Below are 14,573 nucleotides of genomic sequence, written 5' to 3'. Positions count from 1 at the left end.
TTATATTCTTTCACCCCGTGGAGACAAAATATCACGCGATACCATGGATGGACGGAGCTGTAACGTATATATGGCATGACCAAAGTAAAGAGAATTTGTCATGGGATGTGGAAACAAATCATTGGAAATTCACCATGGGCAATCAACCCAAGCCTAGAAGTTGTTATATTTTGTTTCAGTCTTGGCAAGGCCAGTTTTGTCCAGTTCCGGAAAAGACATCATGACTTCATTCACCCTGCCGAGACGAACAAAACCAATTCTATGGATGAAAACGTATAAGCTTATATCCCGTGACGCATCAAAGCTAAATTTTGTTTTGAAATGTCTTCACAACGTACAGATAACTTATAACGACATAATCGCCTTCACAAGACAGGAAAAACGCACACTTTGCTTTTTGTCTGCTACAAATCTAGTCTTGTTGGTTGACGGAGAGAATAAAGCTTCAATCGTACCTTCATCAACAGGAATAAATGCTCAATCCGCTGTCAGTTCGCAACTAAACCTTGTTTTTTTCTTTAACTTTTTGGTTAACATTGAAACGGCAATCCAAAAGAGTGTGTCAGCTGTTTCAAAACACAGGCTTAGCTCCTTCTTTTGAGTAGCTTTTCAGTCTAAAATGACACCGGAAGCGAACAAATTGTCGCGTATACTGTCACAAAAAGACGTCATGACAATGTTACACGCAAAGCGAAAGAGACTTTGACGTCATTTACTTTTGTTCGGAATTTTCCGTCTGTTCCTAGCTTGTCAGTGAAGATCTGACGTGAGTAAGCTTACCCAAAACGTCTTTGTTCTCTATTCACATTGCAGCTGTGAAATAATCAGTCTTGTGTCTCGGTCGTGTAGGTACAGAGTTCGTGTTGATGACGGCTTCATAAGACAAATCAGCGAATCTATCGTGAGGAAGACGTTTATCATGTACAAATCACCGAACCCAACCCATTTTTTTGTGTGCATTTTTCTGAAGAATAATCTGCATGTGGTTAATTTCATCCGTTTAATGCTTGTCAAAACGAGGCATAAGGCTTTAGAATAAAAGATTTCACGCATTGCTTGGCCATCTGATCACAGATGAGGTCGCAGTTTGTAGGTTGAATCTATGAATCGGCCAGAGATAGATCTGCAGTTCTGGTACGACCTTCCAGATTATCAACAGCGGGTTCACGGTCGGAATCAAGAGGTCAAATTTGCGTGGCTCCCAATCATTTCATAAAAGATTTCCATTTTCTTGTTTCTGCGGCTGCGCAAGTTATTTTGATTAGGTCATGGCCGAACTTTAGGCCTACGGAGAAATATCGCTGGATATTTTCTCCCTAGATTAACAGAGACAAAGAAGGGAAGTCATGCTGTATGTATGCTTATGTGTGTATGTGAATCTCTCTCTCTCTCTCTCTCTCTCTCTCTCTCTCTCTCTCTCTCTCTCTCTCTCTCTCTCTCTCTCTCTCTCTCTCTCTCTCTCTCATACACCCCCACACACACAATATCTGTTATCCTTGTTGCGGTGCAATTAAGATTAGGTATCCAGCATGACAAAATCCCCAGCAATGCAATAATGACACAAACAACAGATTTTCAAGAAAAAATATGTCACAGCCGCAAAACAGAAATTCTCCAATTAATGAAATGTAACAAATACAATTGCAGAACAGAACAAAGAAACATTTAAATATCACATCAGGTATTTAGCGCCAAAAAGTCAGATTTTTGTTTGTTTGTTTGTTTATTTGTTGCTTAACGTCCAGCCGACTACGCAGAGCCATATCAGGACGAGGAAGGGGGGGATGAAGGGGGCCACTTGTCAAGCGATTCCTGTTTACAAATGCACTAACCCATTACTTGTGTCCCAGCAGGCTTTAGTAAAACTAAATTAATACCTACTGGAAGATTACCAGTTTCCAGTATGTTAAAATAGGCTTAACCTATCTACTGCTGGACTTACATCAGAACACTAACAGATTAAACTATACATGAATCGCGAGACAAGCGGCAAGAGAAGAGATTTTTGGAAAAAATACAGGTGAATGAGCAAGAAGGCAGAAAAAAGAAAAGAATTCATGAAGAAAAAGAGAGCATGACAGGAAAGAGGAACCAAAAATCTACCTAACAGCAAACTAGAAAGCTCCTGCGGTTCCAAAAACAGGAGGGGCCTTTAATTTCATAACCGCAATGCCCCATAGTTATGAGAAGCAATTAAAGGCAGAGTAAGCCTCCCGTAAACCATCACAGATACGGTCAGGCTTTTACACACAGTACAAACACCATTTCATTTAAACACTCACCAATTGAGAACATCCTAGGTGCCCTCCGTAAAGAGCGAACAATTTTCAAAGAATTTATTTTTGCGTGGTTTATCTTACCCCTGAGCCATCGTGAACCCGTGTGATCCAGTTTTCCCTTTTCACAATGCAGTCGTCATAGTTAGTCATTTGAATGCGACTCGACGTGAGCTTATCTACAATAGCACGTTGTTTTTTTTTATGCACGAAACAACGGCTGTGGTTCACAAGAACTCTAGCGATGGCTTTTGACTGTTGAGAGGAACGGCGATTTGCACTGATAAACCGGCCGTCGTCTGCTACGACCCTTGCGTGACCCTGCTTCCGGGCTTTTCTTTTTTTAAACTTTCACAACTTCGAATTGTTCTGATCTTGTCTTGATGAAAAACGAATTATTTTATGATTAAAGAATGTTTGTGTAACAAGCTGTCAATTTATTATTTAGATTTTAAAAGTTAGGTCTAGCGCAAAAACGAGGCGCCGTTGTTGTTAACGGAACAAGTCTACGAAAATAAATTCTTTGAAAATGTCTCACGCTCGACAGAAAGCAGCCAGGATGTTCCCGTTCGGTGAGCGTTCAAATGGAAGTATGCTTGTACTGTATTTAGACGCTCGGGAGCTCTGTGGTGGTTTACGGGGGGCTTACTGTGCCTTTAAGAACAATAAACAATTCAGCGCCATAAAAGTCATTTCAAGTCATCAGTCACACTTTAAATTTCAAAAAATCGTCGGGAAATTAATTCAGCATTATAACAATACCATCAATAAACACACAAGCATGAAGATAAAGCAGAACAGACCGAAATTGAAGCACAGAAATGAATTCTGCAAACATATCGCGATCAAAGAAGAACACCAGGTGACTAAGTGTATCAAACCTATCGTCAAACAGACATTACACATTCAATGAGATGTACTTACAGATCAGGTAATTCGTGCTACAAAACCCAGTGCGGATCATAGTCTAAAAGACATCGAGATATTACTAAATCATACAGTACTTCAGCACCATACTTCTCTTCTTCTTCTTCTGCGTTCATGGGCTGAAACTCCCACATACACTCGTGTTTTTGAACTAGTGGGTTTGTACGTGCATGGTCGTTTTTACCCCGCCATCTAGGCAGCCATACGCCGCTTTTGGAAGAAGCATGCTGGATAGTTTCGTGTTCCTATAACACACCGAACTCTGACATGGATTACAGGATCTTTTCCGTGCGCACTTAGTCTTGTGCTTGCGTGTACAGTCCCCGGCGAAAGAAACGCAACTCATTCGCGCCCATTGTTGCGAGTGATTTTTCGTCATTTTTAAATTGTCGTAAAATGTGAACTAGATAAGATAAATCAAAACGAAAAACAGATTCGTAGAGGATAATTTACTGGCTCCACGACAAATGCGTAGTATTTAATCGTTTTTATCTTTTACTTGTTTATAAATTGTGTTGTACAGGGTAGGGGTCAAGCGAGTCGTGATTGCAGGCAAACGTGTCTCTTCAACATGCTACAAAAATCGTAAAAATGAATATTATTTTAACAAGGTAAAGACATTTTTTGAGGAAATTCATTTCTCAACAACACAATTTAATTAGAATTATTCGCCGAAGCGTTTAAGACGATTTTTTTCTGCAAAGATCACTTAGACCCTTGGCCACAAATAGCACCTGTTTTTCAAAGAAATCATCACGTCGATTCCGTGCGATTGAGCTTTTGCCAAACAACCCTTTGTAACACTGTCTAAGTGATCTTTGCTAATATTTTGGAGTCTTAAACGATAAGCCATTAGCATGTCTGCAAATAAGTTGACCTGGGAGATGGACAAAATCTCCACACTTAACCCACCAGGCGGCCGCGGCCGGGATTCGAACCCTCGACCTTCCGATTAAGAGGCCGACGTCGTACCACCCCGTCACAGCGCCCGTCAGCGCCATACAATAATGTAAGATCATCAGTCACACAAAACCGAGATGTAACAAGAGGCGAAGCCTTCAAGGCTCACGTAAGAAATCGACAAACAGTAACACAAACTCAATCACTCCGTCACACATACACACACACACACACACACACACACACACACACACACACACACACACACACACACACACACACACACACACACACACACACACACACACACACAGTAAGCATAGGTGAAACTATGCAAGAAAGCGAGACCCTGGATCTGCCAAGAAGTCTCGGCCCGCTCACAATAACAATGACCGAGACTTTCAGTAATTCCTTTGCGTGACGTCTAACCCTCTTACGTCATAATGTGACGTCTTCAAATAGTTTCTATCACACACGTCGAACACTTTTGACCGAGACTGACGTAATCCATAGACTCGGAAATGTTAAAGTTTCTACCACAGACATACACACAAACATACATACGCACGCACGCACGCATGCACGCACGCACAGACAGACAAAGTTTATCATCGCATAGGCTACACTTACGTGAGCCAAAAAAACCATCGGGTAATTCGATCGATCAGCACCAAATTTGTTTGTTTGTTTATTTGCTTAACGCCCAGCCGACCACGAAGGGCCATATCAGGGCGGCGCTGCTTTGACATATAACGTGCGCCACGCACAAGACAGAAGTCGCAGCACAGGCTTCATGTCTCACCCAGTCACATTATTCTGACCAACCAGTCCTAGCACTAACCCCATAATGCCAGATGCCAGGCGGAGCAGCCACTAGATTGCCAATTTTAAAGTCTTAGGTATGACCCGGCCGGGGTTGTTCGAACCCACGACCTCCCGATCACAGGGCGGACGCCTTACCACTAGGCCAACCGATCAGCACCAAATTGAAACATTGCAGATCAGTAGCCACACAAAGAAAGAGATGTAACAAAAACATCAGGTAATTCGATCGATAGGCACCATATAAAAACAGTTAACAGGTTAAAACGTTACCTTTTGTTGGAGTAACCCAAGATAGAGTGCAGACATATGTGTCCATGTGCACGTGTGTCTGTCTGTATTCATGTGTGTGTATGTTTGTGTTCGTGTAAGTGTGTGAGTATGTATGTATGTGTGTAAGTGTCTGTCTGTCTGTGTGCTTCTGGATCAATATGTATGGGTTTGAGTTTGTGTGTGTGTGTGTGTGTGTGTGTGTGTGTGTGTGTGTGTGTGTGTTTTGTGAGAGAACGTTTTTCCGATAATTTACTTTGCAAAGTGAGTATCTACAGCTAGGTTACTGCGAAAAGGGCTTCTGTGTGCTGATCGGTCCTGTGAAGCAATCCATGTTGCAGTGAGGTAGCTACGTGTTTTGTCCACGTGTTTTTAACCGGAATTTTGTCCCCCAACAAACCCTCTCTTTGGGTCTGTTAATTTTGCTGGGTCACGGGGTCCTGCGTGCCGTGAATAGCCTGTTTCTGATAATAATACTTGTGGCGAAGGCGAGTCATGTAAGAAAAATTGCTGTTCTTGTTAGATCTGTTCACTATAACTGATGGATCTATTCAAGGCCGCGTCGCGGAGAAAAAAATCATTACCACAGCTGAGTGGAAGGCTCGGTTATTCATTTTAAAGATGTTGCTAATTCGTTGATCCAACTTGGTGAGGAGTTGACAAATCTAAAATTATAACATTATTTTCCTGTGACATTTCACGGCATGCCTTGCAGGGCCGGACTACCGGGGGGGGGGTTATGGGGGTTGTGCAACCCCCCCCCCCCCCCTAGCCTAAACATGTACCTCACTTATTTAAAACATTTGTTATTATTGTTTATTTTATGCCGTTTCATTCAAGGAGCGACCATTTTCCTATCTCAGAATATGACCTACCCATCAGCTTCAGGGGGCTTTGCCCCCTGACCCCTACTAGGGGCTCTGCCCCTTGACCCCGCCAGGGGGAACATCCCCCTGGACCACCACTGGCAACCCCCCCCCCCCCCCCTCCTCTTAGCCTAGTCCGGCCCTGCCTTGATTCAGCCTTCGGCGGTGAAACAGTTGAAAAGCGTTTTAATTTAATCGCTAGGCGAAGTCCAACAAATTTAAATCAGGATGAGAACAGACTTCTAGATAGATCTTTTGCAGAGATCTTTCACTACACAATATACTTTCTGTTTAAAATAAGTTTTCTTTGCGAGCTCGTGGAAAATAGGCGATAATTTCGAATTTCGGCTTGTCGCGACGTCAAGTGTTTCACTGTGCACACTCTGATACTGTACACTGCCTAACAAACTGATTCAGCTTTTGTATGACTGCGAGAGTTGATCAGCTTTGGTTTTTTTTTCACTTCAATCGCTTGTCAAGGTCAAGCCAAAGCACATACTGATGAGAGAAAATGTACAAAACTTACTGGTAGATGTATCTTTTGAGATCACTGAGAAGAAAGATCGAGCGACTTCCTAAAACGCCTGTGTATAAAAGAAAACACTGTGTTCAGAATAAACCCTTTCAACGACGTTATGATATATATTGTAAGTTGCTCTTTTGAACATATAATAACAGAAAGTTGATTGTATCGCACGCAAAATTTCATGAATCTGGTTAGAATATCTTTTCTTTGCGAGTCTTTGGAACTGGGGCAATAATTTGGAGTGTTTCAGCTTGCCGCGACGTCATGCAAATAGTTGTATCACTCTGTAAATGACTAGATTCAGCCTTCAGCGGGTGTTAACCCGTGATTTGTAAAAATGTAAAAATATTTTACAAATCACGTCGAACCTAAAACCGCGATTTGTAAAAATGTAAAAATGGAAAAATATCGCATTCCACAAAGTAATGCATGCCTTTTATTATTATTATTTTTCTTGTTTAGAGCCTCTACGCTGAGTGGTGGGGGTGGTTTTAGTTCCACATCCCATTTTGGTGCAATCCCATTTTGCCGCCGTCCCATTTTTTGCCCCATCCCATTTTCGCGACATTTCACAAGCCAAACGTCATTTACTAACATGTCATAACAATAGCGCGACATCCCATTTTGACACCTTATCCCATTTGGCCGCCATGCCGTTTCACCGCATTCCATTTCGCCCCCATCCCATTGTCGCGACATTTCACAAGCCAAGCGTCATTTTACTACCGTGTCATAACAATTGCGCGACATCCCATTTTGACACCACGTCATTTGGCCGCCATCCCATTTTTATATTTAGTCAAGTTTTGACTAAATATTTTAACATCGAGGGGGAATCGAAACGAGGGTCGTGGTGTATGTGCGTGTGTGTGTGTGTGTGTGCGTGTGTGTGTGTGTGTGTCTGTGTGTGTGTGTAGAGCGATTCAGACTAAACTACTGGACCGATCTTTATGAAATTTGACATGAGAGTTCCTGGGTATGAAATCCCCGAACGTTTTTTTCATTTTTTTGATAAATGTCTTTGATCACGTCATATCCGGCTTTTCGTGAAAGTTGAGGCGGCACTGTCACGCCCTCATTTTTCAACCAAATTGGTTGAAATTTTGGTCAAGTAATCTTCGACGAAGCCCGGGGTTCGGTATTGCATTTCAGCTTGGTGGCTTAAAAATTAATTAATGACTTTGGTCATTAAAAATCTGAAAATTGTAAAAAAAAATAAAAATGTATAAAACGATCCAAATTTACGTTTATCTTATTCTCCATCATTTGCTGATTCCAAAAACATATAAATATGTTATATTTGGATTAAAAACAAGCTCTGAAAATTAAATATATAAAAATTATTATCAAAATTAAATAGTCCAAATCAATTTAAAAACACTTTCATCTTATTCCTTGTCGGTTCCTGATTCCAAAAACATATAGATATGATATGTTTGGATTAAAAACACGCTCAGAAAGTTAAAACAAAGAGAGGCACAGAAAAGCGTGCTATCCTTCTTAGCGCAACTACTACCCCGCTCTTCTTGCCATGAGCGGTGGACTGACGATGCTACGAGTATACGGTCTTGCTGAAAAATGGCATTGCGTTCAGTTTCATTCTGTGAGTTCGACAGCTACTTGACTAAATATTGTATTTTCGCCTTACGCGACTTGTTATATTTAGTAAAGTTTTGACTAAATATTTTAACATCGAGGGGGAATCGAAACGAGGGTCGTGGTGTATGTGCGTGTGTGTGTGTGTGCGTGTGTGCGTGTGTGTGTGTGTGTGTAGAGCGATTCAGACTAAACTACTGGACCGATCTTTATGAAATTTGACATGAGAGTTCCTGGGTATGAAATCCTCAGACGTTTTTTTCATTTTTTTGATAAATGTCTTTGATCACGTCATATCCGGCTTTTCGTGAAAGTTGAGGCGGCACTGTCACGCCCTCATTTTTCAACCAAATTGGTTGAAATTTTGGTCAAGTAATCTTCGACGAAGCCCGGGGTTCGGTATTGCATTTCAACTTGGTGGCTTAAAAATTAATTAATGACTTTGGTCATTAAAAATCGGAAAATTGTAAAAAAAAATAAAAATTTATAAAACGATCCAAATTTACGTTTATCTTATTCTCCATCATTTGCTGATTCCAAAAACATATAAACATGTTATATTCGGATTAAAAACAAGCTCTGAAAATTAAATATATAAAAATTATTATCAAAATTAAATTGTCCAAATCAATTTAAAAACACTTTCATCTTATTCCTTGTCGGTTCCTGATTCCAAAAACATATAGATATGATATGTTTGGATTAAAAACACGCTCAGAAAGTTAAAACAAAGAGAGGTACAGAAAAGCGTGCTATCCTTCTTAGCGCAACTACTACCCCGCTCTTCTTGTCAATTTCACTGCCTTTGCCATGAGCGGTGGACTGACGATGCTACGAGTATACGGTCTTGCTGAAAAATGGCAGCTACTTGACTAAATATTGTATTTTCGCCTTACGCGACTTGTTTATTTATTCTTCTTGCCAAGCCTCACTATACTACTATACTGCGTTATTCAACTAGGAAGACATTCCGTTTTCGCCAAATCCCAATTTTGCCACAATCCAAAATGTCGCGAAATAGGGATGGCGGCGAAATGGAATGACGGCAAAACGGCATGGCGACAAAATGGAATGTGGCGCTAGTGGTATGACACGGTGGTAAAATGACACGTGGTCTGTGAAATGTCGCGAAAATGGGATGGGGGAAAAATGGGATAACGGCGAAACGGGATTGCGCCAAAATGGGATATGGAGCTAATGGTACATGACATGGTGGTAACATGACACTTGGCCTGTAAAATGTCGCGAAAATGGGATGGGGGCGAAATGGGCTAACGGCGAAACGGGATTGCGCCAAAATGGGATGTGGAGCTAATGGTACATGAAATGGTGGTAAAATGACACTTGGCCTGAGAAATGTCGCCAAAATGGGATGGGGGCGAATTGGGATAACGGCAAAACGGGACTAATAGATCCCTTGCCTTTGGGGTAGTGCGACCAAAGATCTTGTAGGCGTAGCATACAAGATCTTTGGTGCGACTCTGTCACTGCTAGCTTTCCACTGGGAGGAAGCGACCGGAATTTCCCAACGATGGGACATCCTAGTAATGAAAAAAAAAAAAATCTTAAAATTAACAGAGTCGCGCTACCCCAAAAGTCAAGGGATTTCGTTTTAATATTTAGTCAAGTTTTGACTAAATATTTTAACATCGAGGGGGAATCGAAACGAGGGTCGTGGTGTATGTGTGTGTGTATGTGTGTGTGTGTGTGTGTGTGTGCGTGCGTGTAGAGCGATTCAGACCAAACTACTGGACCGATCTTTATGAAATTTGACATGAGAGTTCCTGGGATTGATATCCCCATACGTTTTTTTCATTTTTTGGATAAATGTCTTTGATGACGTCATATCCGGCTTTTCGTGAAAGTTGAGGCGGCACTGTCACGCTCTCATTTTTCAACCAAATTGGTTCAAATTTTGGTCAAGTAATCTTCGACGAAGCCCGGGGTTTGGTATTGCATTTCAGCTTGGTGGCTTAAAAATTAATTAATGACTTTGGTCATTAAAAATCGGAAAATTGTAAAAAAAAATAAAAATTTATAAAACGATCCAAATTTACGTTCATCTTATTCTCCATCATTTGCTGATTCCAAAAACATATAAATATGTTATATTCGGATTAAAAACAAGCTCTGAAAATTAAATATATAAAAATTATTATCAAAATTTTTTTTTCGAAATCAATTCAAAAACACTTTCATCTTATTCCTTGTCGGTTCCTGATTCCAAAAACATATAGATATGATATGTTTGGATTAAAAACACGCTCAGAAAGTTAAAACAAAGAGAGGTACAGAAAAGCGTGCTATCCTTCTTAGCGCAACTACTACACCGCTCTTCTTGTCAATTTCACTGCCTTTGCCATGAGCGGTGGACTGACGATGCTACGAGTATACAGTCTTGCTGAAAAATGGCAGCTACTTGACTAAATATTGTATTTTCGCCTTACGCGACTTGTTGTCCCTTGACTTTGGAGATGACAAGAAAATATCGGGCGCAAAAACGTGATTTGTAAAAATTGTTACAAATCACGGGGCGCGCCCCACGATTTGTAAAAAATTGTTACAAATCGCGAGGCGCGCCCCGCGATTTAAATCACGGGGCGCGCCCCGTGATTTGTAACAATTTTTACATTTTTACAAATCACGGGTTAACAGCGGCGCAGCCGTTGGATAATCGCTTCACTTCAATCGATTGGCCCGGTCAAAGTATAGCCCGTATTGATGAGAAATGATGTTCTTCTTGTAGATTAGCCTTTTAAGATTAAGGAGAGAAAAGAGCGATTTCCAAAAACGCCTGTGTCAAAACAAAAACACTGTGTTCAGAATCAACTATATTCACAACATGTTAATAGTAATTATGAGTCGCTCTGCGGAATACATAATTACAAAGGATTGATCTGATGGTATGCAAAATGTCATTAAACTGCGTCAATACCTTTTCCTTGCGAGATCTCAGAACATAGGCGATTCGGCCTTGGACGGCGCAAAAGTTGAAACATTGCTTCACTTCAATTGGTTGGCCCGGTTAAAGTAATGCACATATTGATTAGATAAGACATTGTCTTGGTAGATTGGCCTTTTGAAATTATTGACAGAAAAGAGCGATTTCCAGAAACATCTGTGTAAAAAATAAAACACTGTGTTCAGAACCCACCTTTTTTCAAGACGTTACTAACATTTTGATAAGTCGCTCTTCCACATACATCATAACAAAGGGTTGATCTTATGCCACACTAAATTTCAGTATTGTACTTTAAATAGTTTTCCTTCGCGCGATCTTGGAACTTGGGTGACGATTTCGAGTGTTCCGCTTGCCGCGACGTCAAAATAATAGCTTTTTTCCTGAACACCGCGTCTGCGGCTAAGTCCGAAGCGGAAGATAGCGTTTTGGGGCAAGTTCGGGACTTGTTTTACTCATGAAACAAAAACAGGACGTTCACATATCAACACTCATTCAAAATAACAACACCTGGAGAAACCCTTGCAAGTTGTTTGACGTTTTTGAAATATTTATTTAGCCTTTTAAATCTTCAGAGAAAAGTAAAAGAAATTCACGGCTGTGGCCGCCATTTTGGATTTTGTCTGTGGGCCTCCCTACACATGCACACAAAGACGCCCATTTACATAGAAACACCCTTTCGGGATACCGGCACGGTTGGCCTAGTGGTAAGGCGTCCGCCCCGTGATCGGGAGGTCGTGGGTTCTAAACCCCGGCCGGGTCATACCTAAGACTTTAAAATTGGCAATCTAGTGGCTGCTCCGCCTGGCGTCTGGCATTATGGGGTTAGTGCTAGGACTGGTTGGTCCGGTGTCAGAATAATGTGACTGAATGTAATGTAATGAAGCCTGTGCTGCGATTTCTGTCTTGTGTGTGGCGCACGTTAAATGTCAAAGCAGCACCGCCCTGATATGGCCCTTCGTGGTCGGCTGGGCGTTAAGCAAACAAACAAACAAATAAGCGGGGATGAAAGAGTGGTGGCCAGTGACCCAGAACGAACAAAAGTCAAAGCTGGCAACTCAAGTTTGTATTCAGAGAAATTTACACGAAATGCACGCACGCGATACGACTTTTCTTTCTAGTTTCTCTCTTCACACCCTGTTAGCTATGGTACTGGAGCTCTGGTCCTTGATCCTTTTCTAAACTTCCGGTGCGGCACGACGCGGTAAGTTTTCTGCTTTTTTCTCAAAGTATACTCTGTTTTACACCCTGTAAGCCTTCGATGCAGTTGTAGACATATGTCAGGTAATACCTCACCAAGTTGTATGGTGTATGAGGCTGTCGTTGTGGCACAAACTTGCAATGAAATCTTCGATCGGGAGGTAACGTCCCAGGTCTTCTTAGATTTGATGTGGTAATGTCCTTGATGTTTACCTTTCGGGAGCATTATCGTCCGTTTTCTATACATATTTTACAGTCTAACACATTCACGCATTAAGTCAGCTGCTCTTCCCACCTTTCTTATCAACAGAAGGTCCATGCTCCGTGCTCAGACGTCAGTAGTCACTCCATTCATTGTCCTATGTATTCATGGGTAACGTCCTTGTCTTTTTCGCCAAGCAAGGCACAAAAGATAACGTCTTTGTTCACTTTTTGAAAGAACAATTGCAACACTGTTTTGGCCAGTTTACAGTTGATATATGTGTTCTAAAATCTCTCAAGCGTTGAATTGCTTCTAGGGGTACTACAAGTGTTTCCTCAAGTCTACTAACGTGTTTTGGGGTGTTTTCGCATTTCATCATGAAGCCAACAGTTCAAAGGGTGGCATTCAAACTGAATACCCCTTCCCCTACAATACACAATAGCATGAGTATTTCTCTGTTATGAATTCGTTGTTCCTTGTTTCAGCTGATGGACTTCAGGTGTTATCACTGTGAAGCTAAATTTGACTCACTCCGCGCCACTAAAGAGCACCTTGAGTCAACGCAGTCTGACAAACCACTCAAGTTCCGTCAGTTAACAATTGATCATGCTACAGGAAAACAAGTGCTAGTAAGCAAGTTATTCAAACATGAAACCGCAGGACCCAGAGAAAAAGAAGAAGAAGAAAAAGAAGAAGAAGAAGAAGAAGAAGAAGAAGAAGAAGAAGAAGAAGAAGAAGAAGAAGAAGAAGAAGAAGAAGAAGAAGAAGAAGAAGAAGAAGAAGAAGAAGAAGAAGAAAAAAAACAATTTCTACGGGCTGCAGCTGCAGCTGCAGCCCGTCTAAAAAAACAAGGTCTGTTGTCACACTGGACAAAAGAAAATGAAATGATTTTGGCGTTTAAAAGGTGAACAGTATCTCTGAGCTTTACATCCAGGCGTGAAAGGAATTAAGTTACATGCCGGGACACGACTTCGAGTGACGGAACAGGCCCGACCAATACTTGTAGTGTTTTGGGCAAGTAAGACAGCGGAACATGCCCTTTGCGTTGTGGATGTGCCTGTGCTGTGCAAGCAAATCCTTGGTGGCAAAGGTTTTGTCACAGTCGACGCACATAAAGGAGGGTGGAACGTTTGCCCCTTTGCAAGACTTCTGGTGCCTTCTCATGCAATGTGGGCTTTGGAAAACCCTCTCGCAAGTTTGACAGTTGTGTGGTGCTTTATTGTCATGCCAATTGAGATGGGAATCCAGGTAAGTCTTTGCCATAAACCCCTTGCCACACACCTTGCAGAGGTATCTTGCACCTATTCCAGCGCTGTGTACCAGTCTGGCGTGCTCATGCATGTGACTGGATGTTTTGAAGGTTTTGCCACAGGTGACACACAGCCGCGGGAGCTTTTTGTGAGGGGTGGAAGTGTGGGTCGGGTTTCCCGGATCCACAGGCGTCGGATCCACAGATGGACCAGGTGCAGTTGCTTCCACCACGACCTCCGAAACGTTTAAAAAAAAATGCCATCTAGCGTTTCCACAGACAAATCCGCCATCTGAAACAAGCATCACCTCGCACACCATTAACATTTTGTTTGAATCAAACAAATGTAGGCTCAATCCCCCCTCCTAGTCTGCAAAAACAATGCACAAAATTTTCATTGTTTTCTCTACTTTATCTTTTTTTCAACTGACATCATGTGCATATCGCTGTTGGGAATTTAGAACAGATCAATCAACTGTAAACTGGCCAAAACAGTAATGCAATTGTTCTTGCCAAAAATGAACAAGGACGTTATCTTTTGTGCCTTGCTTGGCGAAAAAGACAAGGACGTTACCCATGAATACATAGGACAATGAATGGAGTGACTACTGACGTCTGAGCACGGAGCATGGACCTTCTGTTGATAAGAAAGGTGGGAAGAGCAGCTGACTTAATGCGTGAATGTGTTAGACTGTAAAATATGTATAGAAAACGGACGATAATGCTCCCGAAAGGTAAACATCAAGGACATTACCACATCAAATCTAAGAAGACCTGGGA

This window comes from Littorina saxatilis, linkage group LG15 (assembly GCF_037325665.1).
Source record: "Littorina saxatilis isolate snail1 linkage group LG15, US_GU_Lsax_2.0, whole genome shotgun sequence".
NCBI lineage: Eukaryota > Metazoa > Mollusca > Gastropoda > Littorinimorpha > Littorinidae > Littorina > Littorina saxatilis.
This window is presented reverse-complemented; position numbering follows the sequence as displayed.